The sequence below is a fragment of the Hyperolius riggenbachi genome, chromosome 11 (genome assembly GCF_040937935.1).
Source record: "Hyperolius riggenbachi isolate aHypRig1 chromosome 11, aHypRig1.pri, whole genome shotgun sequence".
Taxonomy (NCBI): domain Eukaryota; kingdom Metazoa; phylum Chordata; class Amphibia; order Anura; family Hyperoliidae; genus Hyperolius; species Hyperolius riggenbachi.
In genome coordinates, this window is record NC_090656.1 from 98,246,639 (window position 1) to 98,258,666 (window position 12,028).

Here is a 12,028-nt window from a genome sequence, read left to right on the forward strand (position 1 = left end):
AAGAAACATTGTATAAAACTTAATTACTAAGCCACAGCACCTACATGAAATATAATAGTGACTGGCTTCTGTGGCACAAAACTCATCGGTTTTGCCACAGCTTTCATTATCATATTTTGGAAGTTGCACAACATTCTTTTCAACAATTTTGTCCTAAAAGTTTTCCATTCCCTTTTAGGTGGACTATGTGTATACTCTTAGGCAGGGAAAAGTAGGCCTGAAAAACTATTGAAAAAAAAAATGTTAAAAAACTGAGAATGCAAATGCAAAGAAAAAAGAGTGCTGTGCCACAATAACCAATAACTGCTAATCAGCGTATGGGTGCTGTGGCTTAGTTGGTTAAAGCACCTGTCTCGTAAACAGGAGATCCTGAGTTCAACCCTCAGCAGTGCCTTTGCTCATCTTATTATCACCAAGTCATTGCCTGCTGTTTACATCCCAGATTTTCGGGATCACATCTTTGAGCTTCACCCATATTTGCTCACAGGAAACTTGCATTCGCTATGCCCACTGTTTCCACCACATCTGAACAAAGACATTTTCTTATCAGTTTGGTTTGATGTACTACCTTCCATCTCTGACAATAGGTAAAGGTCACTAACAAGTCTTTTGGGATGCTATACTCAACATGGATGGGAGCTTAACCCGCACTTGCCTAGCCAAGACTTCTTCAAGTAAAATTTCTGCTTCTACAAGAAGAAACATTGTATAAAACTGAATTACTAAGCCACAGCACCTACATGAAATGTAATAGTGACTGGCTTCTGTGGCACAAAACTCATCGGTTTTGCCACAGCTTTCATTATCATATTTTGGAAGTTGCACAACATTCTTTTCAACAATTTTGTCCTAAAAGTTTTCCATTCCCTTTTAGGTGGACTATGTGTATACTCTTAGGCAGGGAAAAGTAGGCCTGAAAAACTATTGAAAAAAAAAATGTTAAAAAACTGAGAATGCAAATGCAAAGAAAAAAGAGTGCTGTGCCACAATAACCAATAACTGCTAATCAGCGTATGGGTGCTGTGGCTTAGTTGGTTAAAGCGCCTGTCTCGTAAACAGGAGATCCTGAGTTCAACTCTCAGCAGTGCCTTTGCTCATCTTATTATCACCAAGTCATTGCCTGCTGTTTACATCCCAGATTTTCGGGATCACATCTTTGAGCTTCACCCATATTTGCTCACAGGAAACTTGCATTCGCTATGCCCACTGTTTCCACCACATCTGAACAAAGACATTTTCTTATCAGTTTGGTTTGATGTACTACCTTCCATCTCTGACAATAGGTAAAGGTCACTAACAAGTCTTTTGGGATGCTATACTCAACATGGATGGGAGCTTAACCCGCACTTGCCTAGCCAAGACTTCTTCAAGTAAAATTTCTGCTTCTACAATAAGAAACATTGTATAAAACTTAATTACTAAGCCACAGCACCTACATGAAATATAATAGTGACTGGCTTCTGTGGCACAAAACTCATCGGTTTTGCCACAGCTTTCATTATCATATTTTGGAAGTTGCACAACATTCTTTTCAACAATTTTGTCCTAAAAGTTTTCCATTCCCTTTTAGGTGGACTATGTGTATACTCTTAGGCAGGGAAAAGTAGGCCTGAAAAACTATTGAAAAAAAAAATGTTAAAAAACTGAGAATGCAAATGCAAAGAAAAAAGAGTGCTGTGCCACAATAACCAATAACTGCTAATCAGCGTATGGGTGCTGTGGCTTAGTTGGGTAAAGCGCCTGTCTCGTAAACAGGAGATCCTGAGTTCAACTCTCAGCAGTGCCTTTGCTCATCTTATTATCACCAAGTCATTGCCTGCTGTTTACATCCCAGATTTTCGGGATCACATCTTTGAGCTTCACCCATATTTGCTCACAGGAAACTTGCATTCGCTATGCCCACTGTTTCCACCACATCTGAACAAAGACATTTTCTTATCAGTTTGGTTTGACGTACTACCTTCCATCTCTGACAATAGGTAAAGGTCACTAACAAGTCTTTTGGGATGCTATACTCAACATGGATGGGAGCTTAACCCGCACTTGCCTAGCCAAGACTTCTTCAAGTAAAATTTCTGCTTCTACAAGAAGAAACATTGTATAAAACTTAATTACTAAGCCACAGCACCTACATGAAATATAATAGTGACTGGCTTCTGTGGCACAAAACTCATCGGTTTTGCCACAGCTTTCATTATCATAATTTGGAAGTTGCACAACATTCTTTTCAACAATTTTGTCCTAAAAGTTTTCCATTCCCTTTTAGGTGGACTATGTGTATACTCTTAGGCAGGGAAAAGTAGGCCTGAAAAACTATTGAAAAAAAATGTTAAAAAACTGAGAATGCAAATGCAAAGAAAAAAGAGTGCTGTGTCACAATAACCAATAACTGCTAATCAGCGTATGGGTGCTGTGGCTTAGTTGGTTAAAGCGCCTGTCTCGTAAACAGGAGATCCTGAGTTCAACTCTCAGCAGTGCCTTTGCTCATCTTATTATCACCAAGTCATTGCCTGCTGTTTACATCCCAGATTTTCGGGATCACATCTTTGAGCTTCACCCATATTTGCTCACAGGAAACTTGCATTCGCTATGCCCACTGTTTCCACCACATCTGAACAAAGACATTTTCTTATCAGTTTGGTTTGATGTACTACCTTCCATCTCTGACAATAGGTAAAGGTCACTAACAAGTCTTTTGGGATGCTATACTCAACATGGATGGGAGCTTAACCCGCACTTGCCTAGCCAAGACTTCTTCAAGTAAAATTTCTGCTTCTACAATAAGAAACATTGTATAAAACTTAATTACTAAGCCACAGCACCTACATGAAATATAATAGTGACTGGCTTCTGTGGCACAAAACTCATCGGTTTTGCCACAGCTTTCATTATCATATTTTGGAAGTTGCACAACATTCTTTTCAACAATTTTGTCCTAAAAGTTTTCCATTCCCTTTTAGGTGGACTATGTGTATACTCTTAGGCAGGGAAAAGTAGGCCTGAAAAACTATTGAAAAAAAAAATGTTAAAAAACTGAGAATGCAAATGCAAAGAAAAAAGAGTGCTGTGCCACAATAACCAATAACTGCTAATCAGCGTATGGGTGCTGTGGCTTAGTTGGGTAAAGCGCCTGTCTCGTAAACAGGAGATCCTGAGTTCAACTCTCAGCAGTGCCTTTGCTCATCTTATTATCACCAAGTCATTGCCTGCTGTTTACATCCCAGATTTTCGGGATCACATCTTTGAGCTTCACCCATATTTGCTCACAGGAAACTTGCATTCGCTATGCCCACTGTTTCCACCACATCTGAACAAAGACATTTTCTTATCAGTTTGGTTTGACGTACTACCTTCCATCTCTGACAATAGGTAAAGGTCACTAACAAGTCTTTTGGGATGCTATACTCAACATGGATGGGAGCTTAACCCGCACTTGCCTAGCCAAGACTTCTTCAAGTAAAATTTCTGCTTCTACAAGAAGAAACATTGTATAAAACTTAATTACTAAGCCACAGCACCTACATGAAATATAATAGTGACTGGCTTCTGTGGCACAAAACTCATCGGTTTTGCCACAGCTTTCATTATCATAATTTGGAAGTTGCACAACATTCTTTTCAACAATTTTGTCCTAAAAGTTTTCCATTCCCTTTTAGGTGGACTATGTGTATACTCTTAGGCAGGGAAAAGTAGGCCTGAAAAACTATTGAAAAAAAATGTTAAAAAACTGAGAATGCAAATGCAAAGAAAAAAGAGTGCTGTGTCACAATAACCAATAACTGCTAATCAGCGTATGGGTGCTGTGGCTTAGTTGGTTAAAGCGCCTGTCTCGTAAACAGGAGATCCTGAGTTCAACTCTCAGCAGTGCCTTTGCTCATCTTATTATCACCAAGTCATTGCCTGCTGTTTACATCCCAGATTTTCGGGATCACATCTTTGAGCTTCACCCATATTTGCTCACAGGAAACTTGCATTCGCTATGCCCACTGTTTCCACCACATCTGAACAAAGACATTTTCTTATCAGTTTGGTTTGATGTACTACCTTCCATCTCTGACAATAGGTAAAGGTCACTAACAAGTCTTTTGGGATGCTATACTCAACATGGATGGGAGCTTAACCCGCACTTGCCTAGCCAAGACTTCTTCAAGTAAAATTTCTGCTTCTACAATAAGAAACATTGTATAAAACTTAATTACTAAGCCACAGCACCTACATGAAATATAATAGTGACTGGCTTCTGTGGCACAAAACTCATCGGTTTTGCCACAGCTTTCATTATCATATTTTGGAAGTTGCACAACATTCTTTTCAACAATTTTGTCCTAAAAGTTTTCCATTCCCTTTTAGGTGGACTATGTGTATACTCTTAGGCAGGGAAAAGTAGGCCTGAAAAACTATTGAAAAAAAAAATGTTAAAAAACTGAGAATGCAAATGCAAAGAAAAAAGAGTGCTGTGCCACAATAACCAATAACTGCTAATCAGCGTATGGGTGCTGTGGCTTAGTTGGGTAAAGCGCCTGTCTCGTAAACAGGAGATCCTGAGTTCAACTCTCAGCAGTGCCTTTGCTCATCTTATTATCACCAAGTCATTGCCTGCTGTTTACATCCCAGATTTTCGGGATCACATCTTTGAGCTTCACCCATATTTGCTCACAGGAAACTTGCATTCGCTATGCCCACTGTTTCCACCACATCTGAACAAAGACATTTTCTTATCAGTTTGGTTTGACGTACTACCTTCCATCTCTGACAATAGGTAAAGGTCACTAACAAGTCTTTTGGGATGCTATACTCAACATGGATGGGAGCTTAACCCGCACTTGCCTAGCCAAGACTTCTTCAAGTAAAATTTCTGCTTCTACAAGAAGAAACATTGTATAAAACTTAATTACTAAGCCACAGCACCTACATGAAATATAATAGTGACTGGCTTCTGTGGCACAAAACTCATCGGTTTTGCCACAGCTTTCATTATCATAATTTGGAAGTTGCACAACATTCTTTTCAACAATTTTGTCCTAAAAGTTTTCCATTCCCTTTTAGGTGGACTATGTGTATACTCTTAGGCAGGGAAAAGTAGGCCTGAAAAACTATTGAAAAAAAATGTTAAAAAACTGAGAATGCAAATGCAAAGAAAAAAGAGTGCTGTGTCACAATAACCAATAACTGCTAATCAGCGTATGGGTGCTGTGGCTTAGTTGGTTAAAGCGCCTGTCTCGTAAACAGGAGATCCTGAGTTCAACTCTCAGCAGTGCCTTTGCTCATCTTATTATCACCAAGTCATTGCCTGCTGTTTACATCCCAGATTTTCGGGATCACATCTTTGAGCTTCACCCATATTTGCTCACAGGAAACTTGCATTCGCTATGCCCACTGTTTCCACCACATCTGAACAAAGACATTTTCTTATCAGTTTGGTTTGATGTACTACCTTCCATCTCTGACAATAGGTAAAGGTCACTAACAAGTCTTTTGGGATGCTATACTCAACATGGATGGGAGCTTAACCCGCACTTGCCTAGCCAAGACTTCTTCAAGTAAAATTTCTGCTTCTACAATAAGAAACATTGTATAAAACTTAATTACTAAGCCACAGCACCTACATGAAATATAATAGTGACTGGCTTCTGTGGCACAAAACTCATCGGTTTTGCCACAGCTTTCATTATCATATTTTGGAAGTTGCACAACATTCTTTTCAACAATTTTGTCCTAAAAGTTTTCCATTCCCTTTTAGGTGGACTATGTGTATACTCTTAGGCAGGGAAAAGTAGGCCTGAAAAACTATTGAAAAAAAAAATGTTAAAAAACTGAGAATGCAAATGCAAAGAAAAAAGAGTGCTGTGCCACAATAACCAATAACTGCTAATCAGCGTATGGGTGCTGTGGCTTAGTTGGGTAAAGCGCCTGTCTCGTAAACAGGAGATCCTGAGTTCAACTCTCAGCAGTGCCTTTGCTCATCTTATTATCACCAAGTCATTGCCTGCTGTTTACATCCCAGATTTTCGGGATCACATCTTTGAGCTTCACCCATATTTGCTCACAGGAAACTTGCATTCGCTATGCCCACTGTTTCCACCACATCTGAACAAAGACATTTTCTTATCAGTTTGGTTTGACGTACTACCTTCCATCTCTGACAATAGGTAAAGGTCACTAACAAGTCTTTTGGGATGCTATACTCAACATGGATGGGAGCTTAACCCGCACTTGCCTAGCCAAGACTTCTTCAAGTAAAATTTCTGCTTCTACAAGAAGAAACATTGTATAAAACTTAATTACTAAGCCACAGCACCTACATGAAATATAATAGTGACTGGCTTCTGTGGCACAAAACTCATCGGTTTTGCCACAGCTTTCATTATCATAATTTGGAAGTTGCACAACATTCTTTTCAACAATTTTGTCCTAAAAGTTTTCCATTCCCTTTTAGGTGGACTATGTGTATACTCTTAGGCAGGGAAAAGTAGGCCTGAAAAACTATTGAAAAAAAATGTTAAAAAACTGAGAATGCAAATGCAAAGAAAAAAGAGTGCTGTGTCACAATAACCAATAACTGCTAATCAGCGTATGGGTGCTGTGGCTTAGTTGGTTAAAGCGCCTGTCTCGTAAACAGGAGATCCTGAGTTCAACTCTCAGCAGTGCCTTTGCTCATCTTATTATCACCAAGTCATTGCCTGCTGTTTACATCCCAGATTTTCGGGATCACATCTTTGAGCTTCACCCATATTTGCTCACAGGAAACTTGCATTCGCTATGCCCACTGTTTCCACCACATCTGAACAAAGACATTTTCTTATCAGTTTGGTTTGATGTACTACCTTCCATCTCTGACAATAGGTAAAGGTCACTAACAAGTCTTTTGGGATGCTATACTCAACATGGATGGGAGCTTAACCCGCACTTGCCTAGCCAAGACTTCTTCAAGTAAAATTTCTGCTTCTACAATAAGAAACATTGTATAAAACTTAATTACTAAGCCACAGCACCTACATGAAATATAATAGTGACTGGCTTCTGTGGCACAAAACTCATCGGTTTTGCCACAGCTTTCATTATCATATTTTGGAAGTTGCACAACATTCTTTTCAACAATTTTGTCCTAAAAGTTTTCCATTCCCTTTTAGGTGGACTATGTGTATACTCTTAGGCAGGGAAAAGTAGGCCTGAAAAACTATTGAAAAAAAAAATGTTAAAAAACTGAGAATGCAAATGCAAAGAAAAAAGAGTGCTGTGCCACAATAACCAATAACTGCTAATCAGCGTATGGGTGCTGTGGCTTAGTTGGGTAAAGCGCCTGTCTCGTAAACAGGAGATCCTGAGTTCAACTCTCAGCAGTGCCTTTGCTCATCTTATTATCACCAAGTCATTGCCTGCTGTTTACATCCCAGATTTTCGGGATCACATCTTTGAGCTTCACCCATATTTGCTCACAGGAAACTTGCATTCGCTATGCCCACTGTTTCCACCACATCTGAACAAAGACATTTTCTTATCAGTTTGGTTTGACGTACTACCTTCCATCTCTGACAATAGGTAAAGGTCACTAACAAGTCTTTTGGGATGCTATACTCAACATGGATGGGAGCTTAACCCGCACTTGCCTAGCCAAGACTTCTTCAAGTAAAATTTCTGCTTCTACAAGAAGAAACATTGTATAAAACTTAATTACTAAGCCACAGCACCTACATGAAATATAATAGTGACTGGCTTCTGTGGCACAAAACTCATCGGTTTTGCCACAGCTTTCATTATCATAATTTGGAAGTTGCACAACATTCTTTTCAACAATTTTGTCCTAAAAGTTTTCCATTCCCTTTTAGGTGGACTATGTGTATACTCTTAGGCAGGGAAAAGTAGGCCTGAAAAACTATTGAAAAAAAATGTTAAAAAACTGAGAATGCAAATGCAAAGAAAAAAGAGTGCTGTGTCACAATAACCAATAACTGCTAATCAGCGTATGGGTGCTGTGGCTTAGTTGGTTAAAGCGCCTGTCTCGTAAACAGGAGATCCTGAGTTCAACTCTCAGCAGTGCCTTTGCTCATCTTATTATCACCAAGTCATTGCCTGCTGTTTACATCCCAGATTTTCGGGATCACATCTTTGAGCTTCACCCATATTTGCTCACAGGAAACTTGCATTCGCTATGCCCACTGTTTCCACCACATCTGAACAAAGACATTTTCTTATCAGTTTGGTTTGATGTACTACCTTCCATCTCTGACAATAGGTAAAGGTCACTAACAAGTCTTTTGGGATGCTATACTCAACATGGATGGGAGCTTAACCCACACTTGCCTAGCCAAGACTTCTTCAAGTAAAATTTCTGCTTCTACAATAAGAAACATTGTATAAAACTTAATTACTAAGCCACAGCACCTACATGAAATATAATAGTGACTGGCTTCTGTGGCACAAAACTCATCGGTTTTGCCACAGCTTTCATTATCATATTTTGGAAGTTGCACAACATTCTTTTCAACAATTTTGTCCTAAAAGTTTTCCATTCCCTTTTAGGTGGACTATGTGTATACTCTTAGGCAGGGAAAAGTAGGCCTGAAAAACTATTGAAAAAAAAATGTTAAAAAACTGAGAATGCAATTGCAAAGAAAAAAGAGTGCTGTGTCACAATAACCAATAACTGCTAATCAGCGTATGGGTGCTGTGGCTTAGTTGGTTAAAGCACCTGTCTTGTAAACAGGAGATCCTGAGTTCAACCCTCAGCAGTGCCTTTGCTCATCTTATTATCACCAAGTCATTGCCTGCTGTTTACATCCCAGATTTTCGGGATCACATCTTTGAGCTTCACCCATATTTGCTCACAGGAAACTTGCATTCGCTATGCCCACTGTTTCCACCACATCTGAACTAAGACATTTTCTTATCAGTTTGGTTTGACGTACTACCTTCCATCTCTGACAATAGGTAAAGGTCACTAACAAGTCTTTTGGGATGCTATACTCAACATGGATGGGAGCTTAACCCACACTTGCCTAGCCAAGACTTCTTCAAGTAAAATTTCTGCTTCTACAATAAGAAACATTGTATAAAACGTAATTACTAAGCCACAGCACCTACATGAAATATAATAGTGACTGGCTTCTGTGGCACAAAACTCATCGGTTTTGCCACAGCTTTCATTATCATATTTTGGAAGTTGCACAACATTCTTTTCAACAATTTTGTCCTAAAAGTTTTCCATTCCCTTTTAGGTGGACTATGTGTATACTCTTAGGCAGGGAAAAGTAGGCCTGAAAAACTATTGAAAAAAAAAATGTTAAAAAACTGAGAATGCAAATGCAAAGAAAAAAGAGTGCTGTGCCACAATAACCAATAACTGCTAATCAGCGTATGGGTGCTGTGGCTTAGTTGGTTAAAGCGCCTGTCTAGTAAACAGGAGATCCTGAGTTCAACCCTCAGCAGTGCCTTTGCTCATCTTATTATCACCAAGTCATTGCCTGCTGTTTACATCCCAGATTTTCGGGATCACATCTTTGAGCTTCACCCATATTTGCTCACAGGAAACTTGCATTCGCTATGCCCACTGTTTCCACCACATCTGAACAAAGACATTTTCTTATCAGTTTGGTTTGACGTACTACCTTCCATCTCTGACAATAGGTAAAGGTCACTAACAAGTCTTTTGGGATGCTATACTCAACATGGATGGGAGCTTAACCCGCACTTGCCTAGCCAAGACTTCTTCAAGTAAAATTTCTGCTTCTACAAGAAGAAACATTGTATAAAACTTAATTACTAAGCCACAGCACCTACATGAAATATAATAGTGACTGGCTTCTGTGGCACAAAACTCATCGGTTTTGCCACAGCTTTCATTATCATAATTTGGAAGTTGCACAACATTCTTTTCAACAATTTTGTCCTAAAAGTTTTCCATTCCCTTTTAGGTGGACTATGTGTATACTCTTAGGCAGGGAAAAGTAGGCCTGAAAAACTATTGAAAAAAAAATGTTAAAAAACTGAGAATGCAAATGCAAAGAAAACAGAGTGCTGTGTCACAATAACCAATAACTGCTAATCAGCGTATGGGTGCTGTGGCTTAGTTGGTTAAAGCACCTGTCTTGTAAACAGGAGATCCTGAGTTCAACTCTCAGCAGTGCCTTTTCTCATCTACAACATTCTTTTCAACAATTTTGTCCTAAAAGTTTTCCATTCCCTTTTAGGTGGACTATGTGTATACTCTTAGGCAGGGAAAAGTAGGCCTGAAAAACTATTGAAAAAAAAATGTTAAAAAACTGAGAATGCAAATGCAAAGAAAAAAGAGTGCTGTGTCACAATAACCAATAACTGCTAATCAGCATATGGGTGCTGTGGCTTAGTTGGTTAAAGCACCTGTCTCGTAAACAGGAGATCCTGAGTTCAACCCTCAGCAGTGCCTTTGCTCATCTTATTATCACCAAGTCATTGCCTGCTGTTTACATCCCAGATTTTCGGGATCACATCTTTGAGCTTCACCCATATTTGCTCACAGGAAACTTGCATTCGCTATGCCCACTGTTTCCACCACATCTGAACAAAGACATTTTCTTATCAGTTTGGTTTGATGTACTACCTTCCATCTCTGACAATAGGTAAAGGTCACTAACAAGTCTTTTGGGATGCTATACTCAACATGGATGGGAGCTTAACCCGCACTTGCCTAGCCAAGACTTCTTCAAGTAAAATTTCTGCTTCTACAAGAAGAAACATTGTATAAAACTTAATTACTAAGCCACAGCACCTACATGAAATGTAATAGTGACTGGCTTCTGTGGCACAAAACTCATCGGTTTTGCCACAGCTTTCATTATCATAATTTGGAAGTTGCACAACATTCTTTTCAACAATTTTGTCCTAAAAGTTTTCCATTCCCTTTTAGGTGGACTATGTGTATACTCTTAGGCAGGGAAAAGTAGGCCTGAAAAACTATTGAAAAAAAAAATGTTAAAAAACTGAGAATGCAAATGCAAAGAAAAAAGAGTGCTGTGCCACAATAACCAATAACTGCTAATCAGCGTATGGGTGCTGTGGCTCAGTTGGTTAAAGCGCCTGTCTTGTGAACAGGAGATCCTGAGTTCAACTCTCAGCAGTGCCTTTGCTCATCTTATTATCACCAAGTCATTGCCTGCTGTTTACATCCCAGATTTTCGGGATCACATCTTTGAGCTTCACCCATATTTGCTCACAGGAAACTTGCATTCGCTATGCCCACTGTTTCCACCACATCTGAACAAAGACATTTTCTTATCAGTTTGGTTTGATGTACTACCTTCCATCTCTGACAATAGGTAAAGGTCACTAACAAGTCTTTTGGGATGCTATACTCAACATGGATGGGAGCTTAACCCGCACTTGCCTAGCCAAGACTTCTTCAAGTAAAATTTCTGCTTCTACAAGAAGAAACATTGTATAAAACTTAATTACTAAGCCACAGCACCTACATGAAATATAATAGTGACTGGCTTCTGTGGCACAAAACTCATCGGTTTTGCCACAGCTTTCATTATCATATTTTGGAAGTTGCACAACATTCTTTTCAACAATTTTGTCCTAAAAGTTTTCCATTCCCTTTTAGGTGGACTATGTGTATACTCTTAGGCAGGGAAAAGTAGGCCTGAAAAACTATTGAAAAAAAAAATGTTAAAAAACTGAGAATGCAAATGCAAAGAAAAAAGAGTGCTGTGCCACAATAACCAAAAACTGCTAATCAGCATATGGGTGCTGTGGCTTAGTTGGTTAAAGCGCCTGTCTCGTAAACAGGAGATCCTGAGTTCAACTCTCAGCAGTGCCTTTGCTCATCTTATTATCACCAAGTCATTGCCTGCTGTTTACATCCCAGATTTTCGGGATCACATCTTTGAGCTTCACCCATATTTGCTCACAGGAAACTTGCATTCGCTATGCCCACTGTTTCCACCACATCTGAACAAAGACATTTTCTTATCAGTTTGGTTTGACGTACTACCTTCCATCTCTGACAATAGGTAAAGGTCACTAACAAGTCTTTTGGGATGCTATACTCAAC

General features: G+C 39.2%; 15 non-coding genes across 15 annotated transcripts; all 15 read left to right on the forward strand.

Annotated features, from left to right (window-relative positions):
• The first annotated feature begins 320 nt into the window (after positions 1-320).
• TRNAT-CGU (transfer RNA threonine (anticodon CGU)) lies at positions 321-394 on the forward strand. Its single transcript has one exon. It is a non-coding gene; the product is annotated as a tRNA-Thr (tRNA).
• Positions 395-1,016: 622 nt separating this feature from the next.
• On the forward strand, positions 1,017-1,090 carry TRNAT-CGU (transfer RNA threonine (anticodon CGU)). Its single transcript has one exon. It is a non-coding gene; the product is annotated as a tRNA-Thr (tRNA).
• Positions 1,091-1,712: 622 nt separating this feature from the next.
• Positions 1,713-1,786, forward strand: TRNAT-CGU (transfer RNA threonine (anticodon CGU)). The gene has a single exon. It is a non-coding gene; the product is annotated as a tRNA-Thr (tRNA).
• Positions 1,787-2,406: 620 nt separating this feature from the next.
• On the forward strand, positions 2,407-2,480 carry TRNAT-CGU (transfer RNA threonine (anticodon CGU)). The gene has a single exon. It is a non-coding gene; the product is annotated as a tRNA-Thr (tRNA).
• Positions 2,481-3,102: 622 nt separating this feature from the next.
• TRNAT-CGU (transfer RNA threonine (anticodon CGU)) lies at positions 3,103-3,176 on the forward strand. The gene has a single exon. It is a non-coding gene; the product is annotated as a tRNA-Thr (tRNA).
• Positions 3,177-3,796: 620 nt separating this feature from the next.
• Positions 3,797-3,870, forward strand: TRNAT-CGU (transfer RNA threonine (anticodon CGU)). Its single transcript has one exon. It is a non-coding gene; the product is annotated as a tRNA-Thr (tRNA).
• Positions 3,871-4,492: 622 nt separating this feature from the next.
• Positions 4,493-4,566, forward strand: TRNAT-CGU (transfer RNA threonine (anticodon CGU)). The gene has a single exon. It is a non-coding gene; the product is annotated as a tRNA-Thr (tRNA).
• Positions 4,567-5,186: 620 nt separating this feature from the next.
• Positions 5,187-5,260, forward strand: TRNAT-CGU (transfer RNA threonine (anticodon CGU)). The gene has a single exon. It is a non-coding gene; the product is annotated as a tRNA-Thr (tRNA).
• Positions 5,261-5,882: 622 nt separating this feature from the next.
• TRNAT-CGU (transfer RNA threonine (anticodon CGU)) lies at positions 5,883-5,956 on the forward strand. The gene has a single exon. It is a non-coding gene; the product is annotated as a tRNA-Thr (tRNA).
• A 620-nt stretch (positions 5,957-6,576) lies between these two features.
• TRNAT-CGU (transfer RNA threonine (anticodon CGU)) lies at positions 6,577-6,650 on the forward strand. The gene has a single exon. It is a non-coding gene; the product is annotated as a tRNA-Thr (tRNA).
• Positions 6,651-7,272: 622 nt separating this feature from the next.
• TRNAT-CGU (transfer RNA threonine (anticodon CGU)) lies at positions 7,273-7,346 on the forward strand. The gene has a single exon. It is a non-coding gene; the product is annotated as a tRNA-Thr (tRNA).
• A 620-nt stretch (positions 7,347-7,966) lies between these two features.
• TRNAT-CGU (transfer RNA threonine (anticodon CGU)) lies at positions 7,967-8,040 on the forward strand. The gene has a single exon. It is a non-coding gene; the product is annotated as a tRNA-Thr (tRNA).
• A 1,317-nt stretch (positions 8,041-9,357) lies between these two features.
• TRNAT-AGU (transfer RNA threonine (anticodon AGU)) lies at positions 9,358-9,431 on the forward strand. The gene has a single exon. It is a non-coding gene; the product is annotated as a tRNA-Thr (tRNA).
• An 897-nt stretch (positions 9,432-10,328) lies between these two features.
• On the forward strand, positions 10,329-10,402 carry TRNAT-CGU (transfer RNA threonine (anticodon CGU)). Its single transcript has one exon. It is a non-coding gene; the product is annotated as a tRNA-Thr (tRNA).
• Positions 10,403-11,720: 1,318 nt separating this feature from the next.
• Positions 11,721-11,794, forward strand: TRNAT-CGU (transfer RNA threonine (anticodon CGU)). The gene has a single exon. It is a non-coding gene; the product is annotated as a tRNA-Thr (tRNA).
• The last annotated feature ends 234 nt before the right edge of the window (positions 11,795-12,028 follow it).